Source organism: Miniopterus schreibersii, assembly GCF_964146895.1.
Source record: "Miniopterus schreibersii genome assembly, chromosome: 2".
Lineage (NCBI taxonomy): Eukaryota > Metazoa > Chordata > Mammalia > Chiroptera > Miniopteridae > Miniopterus > Miniopterus schreibersii.
In genome coordinates this window covers 85,605,432-85,627,312 of record NC_138102.1, presented here as the reverse complement: position 1 = coordinate 85,627,312, position 21,881 = coordinate 85,605,432, and the positions used below count along the sequence as shown (strand labels likewise).

At 37.4% G+C, this 21,881-nt stretch overlaps 1 pseudogene across 1 annotated transcript; it reads left to right on the top strand.

The window, feature by feature from the left end:
* The first annotated feature begins 2,215 nt into the window (after positions 1-2,215).
* Positions 2,216-2,470, top strand: LOC308553226 (small ribosomal subunit protein eS27-like pseudogene; annotated as a pseudogene). The gene has a single exon. The product of its transcript is annotated as a small ribosomal subunit protein eS27-like pseudogene (transcript).
* Positions 2,471-21,881: the final 19,411 nt, after the last annotated feature.

Below are 21,881 nucleotides of genomic sequence, written 5' to 3'. Positions count from 1 at the left end.
TTTCTTCAAATGGGTTCTCAATTCTTTTTTCTCTCTGTTATCCTTCTGGCACCCTTATGATGTGGATGTTGTTATGCCTCATGTTTTCCCAAAGTTTTCTTAGCTCTCCTCATTTTGAAAATTATTTTTCCTGCTCTAATTGGATATTTTCTGCCACGTTGTTTTCCAATTTGCTAGTTTGATTGTGTGCTTCATCCAACCTACTGTTTATTCCTTCTAGTGTATTCTTGATTTCAGATATTGTATTTTTTATTTCTGACTGGTTCTATTTCATGGTTTCTATGCCCCTCTTCATGCTGTTGATGTTCTCCCTAAGTTCTTTGAAGTTTACACTAAGTTTTGTGAGTATCCTTATAACCATTTTTTTCAGCTCTATATGTGGTAAATTGCCTTCTTCCATTTCATTTAGCTCTTTTTATGAAGATTTCTCTTTTCCTTTTATCTGGGGCATGTTTCTTTGTCTCCTCATTTTGCCTACATTTTTATGTTTGTTTCTATTTATTAGGCTGATCTGGTCCCCCCAGTGTGGTAGGGTGACTTAATGTAGTAGGTGTCCTATGGGGCCTAGTGGCTCAGTCTACTTGATCACCTAAGCTGTATGCTCCAGGAATCTCCCATGTGTGCATTATGTGAGTCCTCTTGTTGTAGTGAGTTTTGATTACTGTTGTTCCATTTGTGCATGAGGTAAACCCTTAGTATGGCTGTGAGGATCAACTTCAACCACAGTGTACAAGCTTCTGTGTAGGAGCTGACCACAGGAAATAGAATTTACCTCAGTAGGGTGTGGTGTCTGCCAAAATCTCCCTTTAGATATGCAACTTTTGAAGCTAATTGGATCTTGCTCCAATGTTTTCTGAAGCTAGTCATTGGGTATGTTGGTTCTGAGGCCTCTTAGGAGGGACTGTTGTGCTGGTCAATGTCAGAGCTGCCTGTGACTGGTCCAAGGCTACCTGTTTGCAGCTACAAAGTGATTCACAATCTGTGGCTACTTCTGTTGGGCTTGGGTATGTGTGGAAAGGAGCTTACCTCAGAGTCACACAACTTATCTGTCTCATATTCTTCCTAGACCTCTTGAGGAGCTGCACTGGGCAAGTTAGGGCAACCAAGAGCCCAGACGGTGAGGCTATCAAATCTCTGGTGAGGATGAAGTTCAGGCATGTTCACAGGGAAAGAGGGGGAAATGGCCCCCACCTCAAAACCACACAGCTCAGTCACTGACACCCCCTGGGTCTGCCCTGACCTCTGAATTCTGGCCCAGGCAGCTCTGCAGGTTTGGGCAATAGGGAGTCCAGTGGCTGAGGCTATTGCATTTTCCCAGGCTGATGCCGTAAGGAGAGATGTGCTCCACCCATGAATGATGGCATCTGTGGTGTGGGTGGGGGACTCATCCCAAGAATCCTGGTGGCTATCCCTTCAGCTCTTTCTCCAGAGCCACAAACCCCAGCCTCTCTTCACAGGACTCTAGTCCACTCAACTCTCCTTCTGCTGGAGCCCAGGGTGAGGGGCTGCAAACAATATTTTGTGCATCGGCACTTTAAGAGGGTGCCTACAACTCTAGCAGACTGCTATCTCTCTCTTGTGGACAGGGTCCTCGCTGATTTTCAAAACCAGATATTATGTGGGTGCTTCTTCCCAGCCCTGGTGCTCTGGGCTGGGGAGTCAGTGTGGGATGGAGATCCCATACTTCTCAGGGGGAACTTTTGCAACAGAGATATCCCTCTGGAATCTCAGCAGTTTTTCATGTCTCCACTTTCCCTGCAAGTCTGTGTTACTTCTTCTTTAAATCCTTGGTTATAAGACTTCTGTTCAGTTAGTTTTCAGTTGGCTATTCAGGTTGATTGTCTTATATTTTAGTTGTAACTCCAGTTTGGTTCTGGGAAGAGGTGAGTGTACCTTTCACTACTGTGCCACCACCTGGAATGGCCAGTAATTTTGAATTGCAATATTTTTATGTTATTTTTTTCTTAGGGCCTGAGTTGCAGAACATTAGAAATACCAACTAATTTCATGGTCCATGATTTAACATAAGCCATTAATTCAATTCTAGATATTTAAAAGATATTTTAAACAGCAAGGACAGTGGAAATTGCTAATCATCTCAAAATGTGACATTGTTATAATAGCAGCAAAAAGATGTGCAATCACCTAGTCATTTGGTTCTTAAAAATGCTCAGAGACCTTGATGCAGCCCATCAAGGCTTGCAAAAGGACCAACATGCCTTTGGCTAGAGATTTACTACATCTGTCCTTGGAAGAGGAAAAGAAAAAATAAACAAAAAGAAAGGGTTAGTTCAAAGCCCAAATTCTTATTTTATGGATGTATAATGTCGAGGTTGCTATAAGCACCACAGCTTTCAGCCATGCTCAGGAGGTGGATCTCTATGTAGGTTGTTTAATAGTGTTATGCCAGTTGATAGTAGGGAAAGCTAGACTCATAGAAGGGTGCTCATTTAGAAGAAAGCAACACTGATGATCCACACAACTTCCTGAATTTGTGCTATGTCACAGAAAGCCTTATCAGTTCAGTATTTCTAGTTAATCTACCAGGATAATGTAACTACATTTAATTTTGTAAGTATACAACAGTGATCTATTTTGGTGTCTGTTTCTCAATAAAGTTTTGATTATGGGCCAAAAAAAAAAAAAAAATCCATCACACTGGAGGAGAAAACTTAATCCATACAGTGTAAAAAGAAAATAAGTAGTGTAAATTGATTCTTAGAAGGCAGAGATTATGAAGATGAAATGACCATCCTTGCTGTGAGATAGTCATCTCAATATTAGAGGCACAGAAACTGTATAAACACAAATGAATTGATGATTTCATGAATCTTCATCATTTTTATTTATATTTTGAACTTTATCATGTAGCTAAAATCTAGCTACATTTTGTTCCCAAAGGGAAAAAATATGGTAAAAATGATATTTGGAAAGATGACTAAGGACTAATTTTTAAATGTATTCAGCAAAAGAAAAATATTAAGTATTAAAACCTCCTAGATCTGGGCCTCTGGCTGTTTAACAAAGTACACATATCTCCTAAGCAGAGTGTAGGAATTGTAGTCACATGGCTTTCCTTCTATGTACTTGAAATCAAAGAGATAGAAGCAGGAGCACTCCATCACTCAGCTTTTCCTAAATAATAGATATGAAGCTTCTTGAATGTAATAAACTTTGGAAAACCAAAAACTTTTTCAGTTCTCTTTTGGAGGCTATAATGTCAGTTTAATTTATGTGTGGAACAATAGTGTTGATAATAATAAAAGTCACATAGCTAGTAAGCAGTAAAAGAGTAAGAAGTAAGTAGTAGACAATGAAACCAGAATGAAAAGAGTTCTGTTAGACCCCACATCTGTGCTCATTACCACTCTGCTATCTTGACTCAGTAGGTAGATTAGCTGATATTTGCAACTCTAAAATGATGTGAGATCATATTTTCATTTTTTTTCTCCAAGCAAATGCCTACACAAACTATTAAACAAGATGTTTTTTCATCTTATTTTTAATATTTGTAGGGATGACATCTTTTAAACTATATTACGGAAGTCTTTCTGTATAGTCACAGTTATAGTAAAAGTATTTTTTTGTTGTTGTTCTTTAAGTATTCTCTTTTGATATAATTTCAGCACAATTCTTCAAATATTCCTATTTATAATTGTGATAATGTGTTACAAATGTGAAAAGAGGTTATCTGATATCTTGTCTTTGCTAAGATATATTGTCAACATTTTTCCCTCATATCTTCACAATTCTCTTTTCTGATAGCTTGTTGCATTCCCTCCTCCTCCTCCCTGCAATTTCTTCTCATTCCTCTTAATCTGTTTTGTCAAAATACATACATTTATTTATTCAACACACATTTAAGTGTTATTACATGTCAGGCACTCTCTTAGATGCTGAGAATATCAAAATGAACAATTTCTCCAGAATTTATGGCTAGTAATAAAGATAGACAAGAAACCGATTGCTATAATATTAAGCATGATGACTTTATGTGAGAAAGGCTATACAAATATCAAAATAAAGTCCCTGGAGGAAGAGGTGCTTAAAGTGAATGTGGAAGGGAGAAGATGAAGAAAGCCATTTAGAATAGCAGGGACATCACTTTGTGAGCAAAAGAGGTGTGAAAGAGCCCAGTGTGGTCAGGAAATAGACAGGTAGTTGGAAATGGTTGCCTGGGAGAGCTCAGGTCAGGAATGATACAAAGCTGGAGAGGTGGACTGTGTTCAGGTAATGAAAGGCCTGTGATTCAACTGGGGATTTTAAACTTGATGCCCAACATTTTGGAAAATAAATAAAAGATTTAAAGCAGGGAAGTGATATGATGAGATAACCATTTTCCAATAATCTTTCTGAAGAAGAAAGCACTAGGAACTGTCAAAGATGGTATACAGATGAAGTTTTCATTCACAATATAGTCTTTGAGGAGAAATAACTATTTCTCAGAATTGGCACTTCCCGCCTGGCAGAGCATGGCTCAGCGGTTGAGCATAGACCTAGGATCAAGGAGATTGGGGTTGCAGGCTGGATCCCCAGTCAAGGGTGTGCAGGAGGCAGCCAATCAATGACTCTCTCATCATTGATGTTTCTGTCTCTCTCTCTCTCCCTCTCCTTTCCTCTCTCTGAAATCAATAAAGATATATTTAAAAAAAAAAAAAAAAAGAATTGGCACTTCCCCACCAGTTTTATTGATATATATTTGACATTCACATTGTGCAGGTTTAAGGTGTATAATGTTATGATTTGATATATGTATACATTGTGAAATGATTACCATAATAGGTTAGTTAACCCATCATTCATCATCTTACATAATTACTTCTTTTTTTGTGGTGAGGAATTTTAAGATATATTCTCTTAGCAACGTTGAAGTATACATTGTGGTATTGGTAACTATAGTCACCATGCTGTACATTAGATTCCCAGAAGTTATCTTGTAATGAAGTCTGCACCACATTTACCCTTTGACCACATTTACCCTTTTTGCCCATCCCCCTGCCCTGGCAACCACCAATCTATTCTCTGTTTCTATGAGTTTTTTTTGTTTGTTTGTTTTTCAAAAGATTCTACATACAAGTGAGATACAGTATTTGTCATTTTTTGACTTATTTCCCTTACTATAATGCTTTCTAGTTTCATCTATGTTGTGGCAAATGGCACGATTTCCTTTTTTTCTGTGGCTGAATAATATTCCATTGCATAAATGAATCACATTTTCTTTATCTGTTTATGTGTTGACATACACTTAGATTGTTTCCATGTCTTGACTATTATAAATAATACTTCAGTGAACATGGGGTGCAAACATCTCTTCAAGATAGTAATTTTATTTGCTTTAGATAAATACACAGAAGTGGGATTGCTGAATCATATAATAGTTATATTTTAAGTTTTTGAGGAACTTAAATACTGTTTCCATAGTGGCTGTATAAATTTACCTTCCCACCAACAGTGCTCAAGGTTTTCCTTTCTTTCACATTCTCACCAACATTTATCTTTTGTTTGTTTTTTGTTTTGTTTTGTTTTGTTTGTTTTTTAATATATCTTTATTGATTTCAGAGAGAGGAAAGGAGAAGGAGAGAGAGAGATAGAAACATCAATGATGAGAAAGTCATTGATCAGCTGCAGCCCGCAACCCCGGCATGTGCCCTGATCGGCAATCGAACCCAGATCGCCTGGATCCTAGGTGGATGCTCAACCACTGAGCCATGCCTGGCTGGGCTATCTTTTGTTTTTTTGATTATAGCCATTCTAACATGTTTGAAGTGATATCTCATTGTGGTTTTGATTTGCATTTGCCTGGTGATTAGTGAGTGATGCTGAGTTCCTTTTCATGCATGTGTTGGCCATCTGTATATCTTCTTTGGGAAAATGTCTATTCAGGTCCTTTGTCAATTTTAAATTGTATTACTATTATTAGTAATTATTATTTTGCTCTTGAGTTGTGTAAGTTCCTTATATATTTTGGATATTAACCCAGTATCAGAGATTTGATTTGCAAATATTTCCTTCCATTCCATAGTGTGCCTTTTCTTTTTGCCAATTGTTTCTTTTACTGAGCAGAAGCTTTTTAGTTTGATGTACTCCAACTTATTTATTTTTTTGTCAGGGTCCAGTCCCAGTGGTCCAGGGGTTCCCAAAGGTGTGGACAGGGTGGGCGAAGACTGATGGAAGGATACAGAGACAGCGTTCAGAGCATCAGGACAATCAGCTTCTCCCTTTATTGCCTTGTTACAACTGTATTTATACTATTTGATTTTATTGCTGGTTAAACAACATGTCATCATGCTTTGTTCTGGTTTCTGTTTTGGCCTTTCACAGTTAATGAATACACATTCTTATCTGACCTTTGCTAAAGAATTTACATCTGTTTAGGTATGTTAATTTTTAGTCTTACTTATTGTTTATATTTCTATAGGCTATTCTACAGGTTAATATCTAGTTTATTATTTATATTCTGAAGTTACTATTCTATTGCTCTATCACATAGCTAAAAAGAGAATAACTAAACCAGCTTTTCTTATATAAAGATTATGCAAGTCCTAAGTAAGGGTTATGTAGCTTGTGCGTTATTGTTTTTAGCTACGGTGACTGACTGCCTGCCTGGCACCTAGCCTTGGTCTCTCCGTTTACATTCCCTGCAGCAGTCCATCCTTATTGTAATATTCTTGTATATGATAAGGTTTCAGGTGTAGATTGAAATAATCTCTTTCCTAGACTGCTCTTTCCTTGTGGGGATTCCCAGTGTTTTCCATTAATATAAACATCCCCTGGTATACATTCCTTAGTGGGAACTCACTGGTGGACTCCCTGTGGATTGCCCCGGGCCGGCAAATCAGCAGGGGCCCAGACCCAGGCCTTTTCCCCGGTGGGGAACTTCCTGTGGTAATGGGCCTAACAAGTCCTAAACTTTCTGCTGACAGTCTGAGTTCCTTATCAGCAGCACATTATTTTCCCGTACTCCTTGGGGCTTTTATTGAATCATTGTCTTTTCCAGTTCTATCAGACTCCCCTGCTAGGGAAAAGTTTCCAGCTAGGGCAATGCCCTTTTCTGGTGCAGTGACTCAGGTAAGGACACAGAGCATTAGAAAGGGGAACAAGCATGGGAAGAGAGATATGCCATACACCAAGTCCCATGGAGCATTGGCTGTGCAAATGTCTCCTCCTTGAAGGACTGTGTCAAGCAGCAAGGATGGAACGGCTTCCAGCAATTTTTGCTTTTGTTGCTTGTGTTTTTGGTATCACATCCAAGAAATCACTGTCAAGACCAATGTCAAGAAGCTTTTCCAAATGTCAAAAGCTTCCTGATATTGTTTTCTTCTAGTAGTTTTATGGTTTCAGGACTTACATTTAAGTCTTTAATCTACCCTGAGTTAAATTTTATGAGCAGTGTTCTGATAGGAGTCCAGTTTTATTCTTTTGCATGTGAATAAGAATTTATCACTTTTATCAGGTACCTGTAAAAGCCAGCAGGTTTAATGGGGACATGGGGGCTAATGGGGAAAAGTGAGTCACCTGGGAGCATGGAAAGCCAGGCATGGGGATTAACTTGACTGTGAGTCTGACTTCCTATGGAGCCCAAATCACAATTTTATTGTAACTAACCTGAGTTGATCCAGTTTAGTTCAGTCTCCAAGAGAATCCAACCTGTGTGTAGGGAGCTGAACAAGAGTGTTTTAGTTGAGTTATTCTCATAGCTGCATGACAAACCCCTGACATTTTCTGGGGGTTTGCAAAGCACAGTGCAGCCTCATGTGTATGGTTGCCAAAGAGCACAAATGCTTAGATTGGAGTAGAAGTCTAGCAATGCAGACCTTGGACATGAGGTCTACTCAACATTTTGGGTTGAAAATGAGAGGACAGTCTTAGGAATCATGGCAGCATCTAGAAATATTGGATACTACCTTAGACTTGCAGGACTAAATCCCAACTCTTGTCCCCAGTGGAGTTCTTATGCTATCACACTTGGTTATACTTGTCTCAGGAGCTGAGTATGTAAAGATCTTCAATACCTGCTCACAACTGAGACTCTGCAGACTGGGGTTATTGGAGAAATGTCACTGTGTGTATCACTCAGGTCCTGGCAGAGTTAGTTGACTCAATTAATCTTGATTCAAAGATTTAATTGAAAACCATTTAATTAGGGAGTATTTACAGAGGAGTGGGTAAGGTTAAGGTAACCAGTATGAAATGGTGAAGCACTCAGGTGCTTGGAAGAACAGAAAACTATTCAGTTCCCTAGGCCTAGAGAGATAAGGGAGATAGTATTGTTGAACCTAGATGAGACCTGTAGCCAAAGGAGTAGCCACCCACAGGATGTGTGATCACAGGTAGAGGAGAGGAGTCCAGCCTCATACCATGGCCCAGTCTCCTGCCAGGGCCTTCAAGTGGAAGCCGGGGGGTAGGTCTGGTGAAGTAGTTAACAGAAGTCAGCCTCACAAGGCCAAGCAAGGTAGAGAAAGATAAAAAATTGACCTAAAAAGGAAATCAGGGAATAATCAGTACAGAAAATTTGTTTTTCAACATGTTCCAAAACAGCTTTATTTTCTCCTAGCCAGTGATTCAACTTTTGTCAAGGTTGCCAACAAACTCGTGTTACTAAATACAAAGAATAAATCTCTTCCTTTTTCTTGAGCTTCCAGGAGCAATCAGCACAGTCTGGTCTTTCTGGAAACAGCACATTTTCATAGTCCCTCTCTTTCTGTCCAACATTTGAATGCTCAAAGACCTCAGATAGAGGTATATCAGTTTTGTGGGACCTGAGGCTTATACAATGTAGGGTGAATTTTTTTAAGTAAAAAGGTACAAAATTATAAATACAAAAATAAGTATAAAAATAAATATTTATTGAGAAAGAGAAATTATAGGAAATTTTGAAAATGTTTATAAATACCACAAACATGAAATTAAAAAAATATACATTTTTTAACTAAATTATTGTATGATGTGGCTCAATAGTCCTTTTTTTTCTCCTACAGTTTTGGCTGCATACTTTTGGTCACATCTTTATGAACGATGATTTTGCAATATTTTTTATAAAAACACTGCAAAAAGAATTCAGTATTTCTTTTGGTTCATCAAAAACAATTTTATATTACGTTTAGTTTAGTGACTTTTCTTTAAGCTGTATAATTTATTTTTGGTAATGCCATATAAAAATTTAGTGACATTTTATAAAATTTTAGATCACTTTATAAAATGGATGATTTGTACAATTTCTATCAAGTTTCTTTCATACTTAAACTGTAAAATTTTAAGACATGTCAAGTTTTCTGGTGCAGTGATTAATTATAATTAATCTGAAATGACAATACTCATTAATCATTTGTCAACAATGTCCACATTGCAGTGAGGTAGTAAAAGATTTATGTTAACTTGTACATCTTTAGTATTATGTTCCAAATCAACAAGAGCTTTAATTTCTTTCTAATGTGCTCTTAATACTCACTTCTTCACATTAATGGGATTATTAAAAAATAGGAAATCTATTTTTTAGCTGTATTCTAGAACACCTTCTTACACCACACACATAAATAAACTCTAAATGGATTAAAGACTAAAATGTAAGACTAGAAACCATAAAAATTCTAGAAGAAAACATAAGCAGTAAATCTCAGACATTTCTCAGCAATATTTTTTCTGATATATTTCCTTGGACAAGGGAAACAAAAGAAAAAATAAACAAATGAGACTACATCAAACTAAAAAGTTTTTGTACAATAGAAGAAACCTTCATCAAAATGAATAAAAAACCCACTGAATGGATAACATGTTCACAATGATACACCCCATAAGGGGTTAATATCCAAAATTGATAAAGAACTTTTACAACTCAACACAATAAAAATAAACATTCCAATTAAAAATGGGCAAAGGACCTGAATAGACACTTCTCCAAAGAAGGCATACAGATGGCCAACAGACTTATGAAAAGATGCTCAACCTCACTAATCATCAGAGAGATGCAAATTAAAACTACAATGAGGTATCCCCTGACACATGTCAGAATGGCTATCATCAATAAGTCAATAAACAACTAGTGTTGGTGAATATGTGGAGAAAAGGGAGCCCTTGTGCACTGTTGCTGAGAACTCAGGTTGGTGCAACCACTATGAAAAGCAGTATGGTGTTAACTCAAAAAATTAAAATGAAACTGCCTTATTACCCGGGGATTCCAATTCTGGGAATATGTCCAAAGAAACCCCAAACACTAACTCAAATGAATATATGTACCTCTATGTTTGTTGCAGCATTATTTACAGTACCCAAGATATGGAAGCAGCCCAGGTATCTATCTGTAGATGAATTGATATAAAAGCTGTGGTACATTTACACAATGGAATACTATATGGCTATTAAAAAAAAAAGGAAATCTTACCATTTAATACAGCATGGATGGACCTGAAGAGTAATATGCTAAGTGAAATAAGTCAGTCAGAGAAAGACAAATACCATATAATTTCACTTATATGTGGGATCTAAAAAATGAAACATACTAACAAAATGGAAACAAACTGATAGATATAGAGAACAGACTGACAACTATCAGAGGGGATGGTGGTTGTGGGACTGGGTGAAAACGGTGAAGGGATTAAGCAAAGAAAATAAAAATTAAAAAACTCATAGATAAACAACAGTATGGTAATTACCAGAGGGAAAGGAGGGTTGGGGGAGGTAGGAGAGGTAAAGCGGGGATAAATGGTGATGGAAGGAGACTTGACTTGGGGTGGTAAGCACATAATACAGTATAAAGATGATGTATTATAGAATCATACCCCTGAAACCTATATAACTTTATTAACCAATATCACTCCAATAAATTGAATACAAAACAAATAAAATAAACTTACATTTTTCTCTTAATGAATAACTGGTTTTAGTGTGATATGAAGTTATTTTTGTTCCCATTTGCTTTATGATGCTAGAATAATTTCTATAGATTTCCTCTCTTATCATTTTTTTTTTATTACCTGGATTTGCCTTTTGATTCTTTAAAAAATAAATTTAAAAAACAAAAGAAGGAAATCTTTATATAAATCTAATTAACTCTTTAGTTTCTCACTTATTTTACAAAAATATTATAAATGTCTTTCAAAATCACAGTCAAATGGTGATTTTGGAACAATATTTGTTAACTTTTAAAATAAACTTTTTTGCCTTTTGTTTATGTTAAAGTTCCACTTCTAAGTCTTCTGAAATATATTTTAGGGTCTTCAAAATATCATTGTATCCATGGTGTAAGGGTTAAGCAACTTTTTATGATTATATCATCTTGTTACACTTAAATTCTTAAATAATAACCAAGGTGACATGTTCATAACTGTTGTGACCTACTGAAGTAGCCAACAGTTAAGTGTTGTGCAGCAGATTTTCCTCTAGCAAAGTGAGGAGAATAAGCTGTGCAAGGTACATATTCTAAATACTTATTAAAATTTTTGAATTATGCTTGCAGCCCTTTGTTGTTACTTTTTATATAGTTGTACTGTCATATGAGTGTCCACAACTATAGTTCAATGGCAGGCTACAATAGCTCAGAACTTATTTCACTTGGATAAATAGAGACATCTCAGATGTCTTCAGATGATGAAAAAGTTAATAATTGCCATAGAGTCTTCCTTATAAAAGTAGAGCACAATAATTGCCAACCAATTTGTGTTTGTCACATCCAGTGTAGAATCTGTAAGATGGTGGTCAAAGTGTTCCTGAAAGCCATTCTATACTGAGATGGCTAGCAGTAACAACTATATAGAAAAGAGACAATGAACCACAGAAATATGGCTTACTAAACCCACTAAATATATTCATAACTTTACTTCTTATTAGCTAAGTTCCAAAAATGCCCCTAGACCCTCCAATGCTACTTGACTATATAAAAAAATATTGCTAGGACTTATCCTAATCCTTGGAAGGGACAGTGGGGCTCTTTTTTTGTGGTCTGAGTTTCTTTTTTATCCATTCTCTCTTCCTGCTCTATAAGCTTATCCAGTCTTAAGACTTTAAATTCCTTCCATATTCCAACAAATTTGTAGTTGTAGGTATAGTCAATTGACAATAATACAATTTTACTTGTATGTCTAATACTACTTTCATCTTAATACTTCCAAAATGAAGACCTTGATAGCTACCCACTCAGCCCACTTTTACACTCTCCTATTCCTGTGACCAAAGTAGCTCCCTCCCTAGTCTTCCCCTTCTCAGTACATGGTACCACCTTGCGCTCAGTTGCTAAAGCCTCAAAAGTAAGAATTACCTTTGATTCCTTTCTATCCCTTTATTTTCCTTTTCAACAAGTTCTGTTGGCTTCATCAATATACCTTAAATTCATTTTTTTTCTCCATCTCCAGGCCACTGCTTTGAACCAAGATGCCATCATACCTTACTTCTTGATTTTCCCCTCTTGACCTCTAATCTTTTGCTTTAATGGTAAATGTTAATTGAATTGTCTTTTCTCCACTTTAGACCATTAACTTATCTTCCTTTTACTTCAGATAATAAGCTATGATTATTTACTGTGGTTTACAAAGTTCTACTCATCTTTCCAACCTCATCTTATTCTACTATTTATTCACTAAATAACAGCACATTGACTTCTTTATGTTCTTTAAACATACCAGGTTCTTTTCTGCTTTGGGATCTTGTTTTAAAATTTGGGCTGAAATTATTTTTGTCATTTTATTTTTATTTTTCAATTCTCAAGGCAAAGGTCACCTCTACAGAGAAGCCTTTTCTTAGTCCTCTGTCTAAAGTGGCTTCCCCCTGGTACTCTGTTTCATCACTCAAACTAATTATCTGAATATTTCTTATTTTTGACTATTTACCTCAAAAGAAGGTATGTACTATTTGAGCAGAGTCTTAGACTAAATTGCTCATCACTGAATCTTCAGAGCCTAGCTCAGTGTTCACATCTATAGAGGCTTAATAAATATTTGTTCAGTGAATGTATGGCTGGACCTTATTTTCTTATCTGTAAAGTAAGTAGCATAGCTTTTCCCAGCTCATAGAGAGGGGAGAATTTGTGAAATCAATATTTTAGTTAACATTGTGAGGTATTATCTTTTTCTGACTAAATCTGTGCTATTAGGTTTTTTTCTTCCTTTTCCTCTCCTTTTTCCTTCCATCTGGCTCTCCTTCCCTCCTACTTATCTTTTCCAAAGACAGTACCTATTGTCAATATACCCACAATTTACACAGTTAGTCCTAACTTCCATCCTGAGCACAAACCTCATTCACAACATATGCAAAAATAGAATCAAATCTTTCCTTTAAATAAATATGTTTATTTATGTTAATAACATCAACATTTCTCTAATACACTCTGGGTGCCATTCTCAACTCTCCTCTTTAACCTCTCAAAACAAATAGGTTAACTAGCCTGTCCAGTCCTTTCCATTCTCATGACTGCCAACATTCAGAACCTCACTATCCAGGGCCTTAGGCTTCAGGCCTTCTAACAGATCTTTCCAAATCCAATATTTCCCCTATTCTATGTATCCGTCCAATTTCTCCCTAGATCATCTTTTCATATAGATGTTGATATTCCCCTGCTTGAAAATCTTTAAAGCTCCCTCTTAGTTTCAGAGTATAAACCAAACTTCTTAGGAAATCTGTGAAGGTTCTCTTTAATTTGGTCCCATTCCATCTTTCCAGTCTTCTTGTCCAACTGAACTCAGCTGCAGTGAACACACTTTAAGATTCCTTACTGTTTGAATTAACTCATGCTTTATTCTAGGACAGGATTATCTTCTCAAATTTCTATCAGTTAAAAACCTTACTATTTTAAAGGCACAATTCAAATACCACACTCCCCCAAAGCCATCCCTGGTTAGTTTTTAGCTGTTATTTTACTATTAAAGGCCTTATCACATCCTTTCTTATATCTTGTTTTTATAACCCCTTGTTATATTTACCTACTTATTTATTTGTTTGTTTGTTTGTTATTTATTTATATTATTGTGTTTTAATTTATCTTTATTGTTGAAAGCACTATAAGTGTCCCATTTCCCCCCCCAATTGACCTCCTCCACCTCACTCCCACCCCCTCCCCAGGCCTTCCCCCTGTCATTGTCCATGTCCATGGGTTATGCATATACACATATAATTTCTTTGGTTAATCTCCTCCCACCTGCTACCTCCCTTCCCTTTTCCCTCTGAAATATGATCTTCTGTTGCATGCATCAATGTCTCTGGATCCATTTAGTTTGTCAAATTATTTAGTTAATTAGTTTCTTCTTAAAGAAGACCCTTCAACATTTCATGTAGTACTGGTCTGGTGGTGATAAACTCCTTTAACTTTCCCTTGTCTGAGAAGCTCTTTATCTGACCCTCAGTTCTAAATGATAGCTTTGCTGGGTAGAGTAATCTTGATTGTAGGTCCTTGCTTTTCATCACTTTGAATATTTCTTGTCACTCCCTTCTGGCCTGCAAGGTTTCTGTTGAGAAATCAGCTGACAGTCATATGGGCACTCCCTTGTAGGTAACTAATTGCTTTTCTCTTGCTGCTTTTAAGATTGTCTTTGTCTTTAACCTTAGACATTTTCATTATGATGTGTCTTGCTGTTGGCTTCTTTGTGTTCCTCTTGTTTGGGATTCTCTGTGCTTCCTGGACTTATAAGACTATTTCTTTCCCCAGGTAGGGGAAGTTTTCTGTATTTTTTTTTTTAAATAGGTTTTCAATTCCTTGCTCTCTTTCTTCTCCTTCTGGCAACTTAATAATATGAATGTTGGGCCACTTGAAGTTCTCCCAGAGACTTCTTACACTATCTTCATATTTCTGGATTCGTTTTCTTTTTGCTCTTCTGGTTGGGTGTTTTTTGTTTCCTCATGTTCCAAATTGCTGATTTGATTCTCAGTGTCCTCTACTCTACTGTTGATTCCCTGTAAATTATTCTTCATTTAAGTTCCTGTAGCCTTCATTTCTTATTTGTACTTTATTATGTCATCGCTGGTCTCACTTGTTTTCATAATAATCTTACTAAGATCCTTGATAATACCTATAACCATAATTCTCAACTCTATATCTGTTAGCTTGCTTGGATCTATTTCATTTAGTTCCTTTTCTAGAGATTTCTTCTGTTCTTTCCTCTGTGACATGTTTCTTTGCCTCCACATTTTGGCTGCTTCCAGGCATTTGTTTCTGTGTATTAGGTAGAGCTGTTATGTCTCCTGGAATTTGTAGAGTGGCTTTGTGTAGTAGGTGTCCTGTAGGGTTCAGTGACTCAGCCACCCCAGTCACCTGAGCTGGGCCTTCTAGGTGCTCTCCTGTGTGGGCTATGTGCACTTTCCTATTGTAGTCGAGTTTGGTTGTTGTTGGTGTCATTGGGAGGAATTGACCCCCAGGCCAATCTGCTGTGAGGACAAGCTGCAACTACAGCCAAAAAGCTACTTTGCTGGAGACATCCCTATGGATCAGGATTTACTTCAGTGGAGCTTTGGTGTTCACCAAGTGTGCCCCTCGATTATGTCACTTGTGGATGTGATAGGGTTGTAATCCAGCCTTGTCAAGTCTGACCACCAGGCGCACTCCAGGGGCCTCCCAGGAGGTGCAAAGTCAGCCTTTGCCTGTACCTTGCCCAGGGGCTTTCCAGGAGGTGCAAAGTCAGCCTTTGCCTGTACCTTGCCCAGGGCCACCCAGCATGAGCTACACAGCAAGCCGTAGTTGGCTGCTACTTGTGCTGGGCTTGGAGGTTTCCAGGAGAGGCCAAGCCATGAACCAATGCAGACTGCCACTAGTGTCAGGCCTGGGTCCACTTATCAAGCCCTATGGGGCATGCTGCTGCTTGTTTGAGAGATTTTAGGAAAGTCCTAAGCATGAGGCTTGATAGGTCACTTGAATGGAAAAGCCCCTGGAAATGGCGTGGATGCGCTTGCAGGTAGGGAGGGACAGGGGTCTCTGGGAATCACCAGGGTGGGGCCAAATGTGTGAGTCAGGTTCTGGAGATTTAAATATGGCACCTGCTTGTCGGCTCTGTGTAGGGAGGACTGGCCAAAGGAACAATGGCCTTTGCTAACTCTTCTGTCTGGGAGAAAGTTGCACCTCCATCTCTCCCCAATTTCAGGCAACTTAGTTCCTCCCCAAATGTCCCAGGTTCCTTTCAAGCTGCTGCCCAGTGCTGGAACTCAGAGGGAGAGAGTCTGAGTGACTTCATGTGCTGGCCCTTAAAGAGGAAAGCCTGGGGCTCCCATAGCCTCCGGCATCTGGCAGAGACAGTCCCCACTGGTTTTTACAGCCTGAAGTTGTGGGGACTTCTCTTCCTGGCCTTGGATCCCTGGGCAAGGGGCACAATTTTTGGCTGGGACCCTTCCTCTGGGAAACCTCCAAGGTCAAGATATCCCTCCTGGGTTTAAACTGCAGCACCTTGTGTGGGCCAAGGTTGAGTTTCTGGGATTCAGCCCCGATCCACACACCTCTCTGCCCCTCCTACCAGTCTCATTGCTTTTTCAGTTCCCTCATTGTAGGGCTTCTGCTCAGCTAGATTTGGGGAGGTTCTGAGCAATGGTTGTTCTGTATTTTAGTTGTAATTTTGATGCAGTTGTGGAGGCAGCAGGTATAGCTGTTACCTATGCCACCATTTTGTTTCTTCCCCCACCCCTTGTTTTTTAAAATAACAGAAAATACAAGTTTTAAGGCATTCTAACAATTAAGAAATTCAGAAGTATATTAAGTAAGTAGACATATTTTAGCTTCCCTTCCTCAATCCCATTTATTATTTAGAGAAAACACCAGTGACAGGTATTATTTCCAAAACTTTAACTAGACATGGATAAACATATATCCTTAAAAAAACACCAAATGGATGATAATAGGCATATTATTGCACAATTGCATTTTCTCTTGGAAATATTTATTGGACTTCTTTCTTGTCAGTATACAGGGATTTTCCTCCTTTCCAACTACTCAATGGTGAATGTCTTAGAAACTATTCATTGTCCCCCAATTATTTATTTTTCTGTAATAATAGAATCCATGAACCTTAGTTGAACTCATGCATGTCAGGAATAAAGGTTACCTTTCCAGGCTCCTTGCAGCTAGATGTGGCCATGTGACCTAGTTTTAGTCAGTAGGATATTGGGGAAGATGATATGTGTAACTCCTGAGAAAAATTATTAACGGGAGAATGTGTATGCTTCTCCTTCTCTTTCTTTCTGTTGCCATGAATATAAATGTGATTATTGGAGCTAGACCAGTTATCCAGGTTTATGATAACTTTGGGAATGTAGGCCATACATGCTAAGAAATTATGTGAAATGAGGCTGACCCTTGACTCTGTAGAGTACCACCCCAGGTTTGAGCTGCCTAATCTCATATTCTCATATTTTTACATGGCTAATGGACAAACTTTAATTTTGTTAAGAAACTATTGTTTTAGATTTTCCCCGTTTCATTTGAGTATAATCCTTTATGAATGATTGTACTTTGAATGAATGCATTTTGTTCATTATTTATAGAACTTTCCTTCCCTCCTAGGCCCTATGGTCCTTGAAGGCTTATTTATCTTTGGTAATATTTATCCTTATGTTTCCACAAGTACATAGCACAATATCTGGCACATAATCAGGGTTCTTGGTATTAACCTGATTAAAACTCATAGGACTTGCTACTTCTTCAAACCATAAGAACGGGGGTAAAAAAAAATTAAATTTGAAAGAATAAAATCTTTGAACTGCATTATAATGGAACTTACTTCATCTTGAATTAATCCCAGAATACTGCCACGAGTAAGTTGTTGCTTATAATTATAAATGTCTTTTAAATTTACAACAGTGTTGATGTTGATAATTTAAATATTCATCTTAGTGAAGTCTAAATAACTTTGTTTGTCTTTCAAATCTCTGTGTTATGTAACTACACCTTACTTATGCAAATACATTTGTCTCATAGATTTTTGTTCCTTTACAGCTTCTTCTATAAGAGAATAGTATAACAGTTTTTGTGTGAAAGTGGAAGGTTGAACCAAATCAACAGTTCTTATCTTTGTATAAGTCAAAAGTAAGGAAACCACATAATTTATCCACTAAGCAGAAATTTTGAGAATGAAATGGGGGCATAATTAATAATTATGACAGGACACGGGCATACATTTTACTGTTTCATGCAAACTGTGACCTATGGTTTCCTTACCATAGACCTCTATGAGAATGTGAAAAAAGCTGTAGGTTGTCTCTTTAGAGAAACATACACATCTACTCTAAATTACACATAAAATTTGAGTGGTTAATGAACCCACTTCAGCTTATCTATAGAACTGTAAGGATATACCTTCCTAGATTAATAAAAACACCTGAACAAAATTACCCCAAGTTACTTTTGTATTAAGATTCTATACTTTCATCAGCCTAGTCTGCTGATAATCATGAGTTACTGACACAGGATTTAGGACAATTCTCACTATAATTGCTCAACCCTGGCCACAGATCATCACCTGGTGTCTCTTTACACTTAAAGAGCTTTATGCTTTACATTTAAGTTGCAGCCTCCTTCCATGGGTCACCCATGAATAAGGGATAGATTTGACCAACCACCATAGTAGCTTTGATTCCAGTCACACAGCTGCTGGAAGCAAAGACCCACTTTTCTATTTCTCTCAGCAGCTCTTCTAAGAAGTGGAGTTGGCTAAGATCTTCATGGAGTCCCCTCACAAGGTGCTCTCTGACTCCATGGTTCCTGATTGCCTTGCACCTCAGATCATAGGCCTCTTGGAATCACCAGACCAGGAGAGTTCACAGACACAGTAGCTGGGAACAGTTGTCTGTTCAGATAGAATATGATACTCAGCAACAATATTGGTTGATACGCAAATACAAATATCTATTTTTCAATTGCATAAAAAATCATGGACTTGATATATCATTTGAATAAAATAGATAAGAAATACTGGCAGTTTGAGAAGCATTTAGAAAATGCAAATAAGGATGACAATGGAAGAAGTAACTTTAAATTTATAAAGGGGAAAAAATAAGGGAATATACCTGAATGAAATTCAGTAAATAACATGGAATAGAGATGATTATCATTTGAAAAGGTTTGAACCCACTTTTCTATCTCCAAGGCAACCATCACATGATGAAATTGAAAAACAACAAGGAAAAAGCAACAGTAATTGGAACACCAAAATTCTAAATGAGGACAATTTGTGTACAGATGTGAATTTAATAAAGAAGAAGATGAATAGCTGCTTTATTCAAACTAAGTTGGCTGGTAAGCAAAAGAAAGTCTATTTGGAAAAATTAACAGTCTCTTCCATATTTTCAGAAATGAGCAGAGAAAATATACACATGCCATTCAAACTATGTATTAAATACTGCAGAATTCATAGGAGGGTTTGTTGATCTTTTCTTTAAAAAAGGTGGATGTTTCATATACAATGATATTTAATACTTATTTAAAAGTCTCTGTATGATGAGCATTTTAATAAGTTACTTTTTTCCTCCAGAAGTTTAAATTTTAACTTAAGCAAGTGGATAAATTGAACAACTGTTATTTATTTACTTATTTTTATTTTTTTTAGATTTTGTATTTGTAGGAGACACTGAAAGCGGTTAGTACAAATCATTTAAGAGAAATTTTGCATGAAAATGTTGGGTAATTTCATAAGGAATACAGTAGTTCCTCTCTTATCCAGGTTTTGTTTTCTGCAGTTTGTTACCTATGGTGAACCACAGTTTAAAAACATTAAATGGAAAATTCCAGAAATAAATGAGTCATTTATTTTAAATTGCATGCTGTTCTGAGTAACATGATGAAATCTCTCCATCCTGCTCTGTTCGGACCAGGATATGGGTCATCCCTTTGTGCAGAGTCTCCATGGTTTAGGGGCTCCCCCCCCCCCCCGTTAGTCACTTAGCAGCCATCTTGCTTATCAGATCAACTGTTTCCGCGTGACAGTGTTTGTGGTGAAGTAACCTGTATTTTACTATTATAATTGCTCCATTTTATTATTAGCTATTGTTGCTAATCTCTCACTGTGCCTAACTTATGAATTAAACTTTTTAATATAAAAAATGTATATATAGGAGAAAAACATAGTATAAATAAGGTTTGGTCCTATCCACAATTTTAAGCATTGACTGGGTGTCTTGGAACATGTTCCCTATAGGTAAGAGGGGATTACTGTACAGTCATACCTCAAAGATATTGCAGGTTCAGTTCCAAACCACTGACCACTGCAAGAAAGTGAGTATCGCAATAAAATGAGTCATAATCTTTTTGCTGGTGAAGAGTCTTGCCTTCACTTTGTAAAAAATCCTACACCTGCCAAGTGCCGTAAAGTGAAGCACAGTAAAATGAGGTATGGCTGTATAGTACAAAGCTAATGAGAAGTTAAATAGTAATGGTCATCTTCTGTTTTTTTACTGAAAGCTAAATAGGAGCCAAGTATATATATTTATGTAAAACTTACATCAGGCTATGTAGAAAGCACAGATTTTTCCCCCAGCTGTTTTCTAATGCTCTTAAGTTTTCTTTCTCTTCTTTCTACCCATGCCAATTTCAATCCTCCATTCCAATGCATGTATACACACACACAAACACACACACACACGCACACACATCACACACACACACCTCACATACATATACACACATAAAATAATATAGGAAATGGTGACAGGGTAAACTCAACTTGAAGGCTTTTAGTGCCCATGGGTCAGTTTGGAGAATAATCCTATAATTTTGTATTCTTGGATCAGTATAAGGATGGTCCAATGTCTTTAATACTTTTAATTGTAGTCCTATGATGTGTTAGTCCAAACATGACTTATTTGGCTGCTGTGACAAAAATACCATAGACTGGATGGTTTATAAACAAGAGAAATTTATTTCCCACAGTTCTGGAGGCTGGATGTCCAAGATCAAAGTGACAGCACTATTGAGTTCTGGTGAGAGCCCTCTTCCAGCTCAGACTGCTGACTTCTCACAGTGTCCTCACAAGGCACAGAGCAGAGAGAAAAAGCACTCTCTCTCATGACTCTTTCAAGGTCAATAATCCCATTCACAAGGGCTCCACCCTCATGATCTCATCTAATCTTAATTACTTCCCCCAAAGCCCTACCTCCCAAAACCATCCCACTGGAGGTTTGGATTTCAACACATAAATTTTAGGAGTACACAAGCATTCAGTCATAATACATGTTTTTTGTAACATTCTTATTTTCATGTCAAAAAATATCTTTATTGATTTCAGAGAGGGGAAGGGAAAGGGAGAGAAAGGGAAACATCAATGATGAGTGAGTCATTGACCAGCTGCCTCTTACACTTCCTCTACTGGAGACTGAGCCTGCAACCTGGGCATATGCCTTGAACATGAATCGAACCTCAATCTCCTGGATCATAGGTTGATGCTCAACCACTGAACCATGCCACAGGGCTATTCTTTGTATACTATAAAACTTACTCTCCTTCTAACACCCTTGAACCCTGCTGAATCAAAAGTGAGAGCAGTTGGGTTCTCTTGCCACTAGTTCATGAATAAAAAGAAAAAATTGTTAATTTTTGTCTTGGACTTCATTGTGCCTTGGACAACTGTAACTTTGTTCCTGTCATTGTGGTTGTTTTCATTGTTGGTCTTGGCATGTGTATACTGTCACAGTCCTTCTCTTTGGCTGGGGTCACAATAGTGAATGTAGCCAAGAAGACTCAAGGCCCACATTAGCTGGCCAGTCTCAGTCTAAGGGGCATGGGTGCAGTGGGCTGTTTTTCCAGTCTCTTTGTTGTTTTGTGATGGTTGACTCCTGTCCAAGAAAGAGGACATCTTTTCCATCTCTATATCCTTCTAGGCCTGGTCTTCTGATCTTCCTGATTCTTTGAGCTACATGGTGTGTTTTGATTGCATCTCCTTTCTGCCTGCTTACATTAACCCGAATTGTGTTGTTTTGCTTGCCCCAAA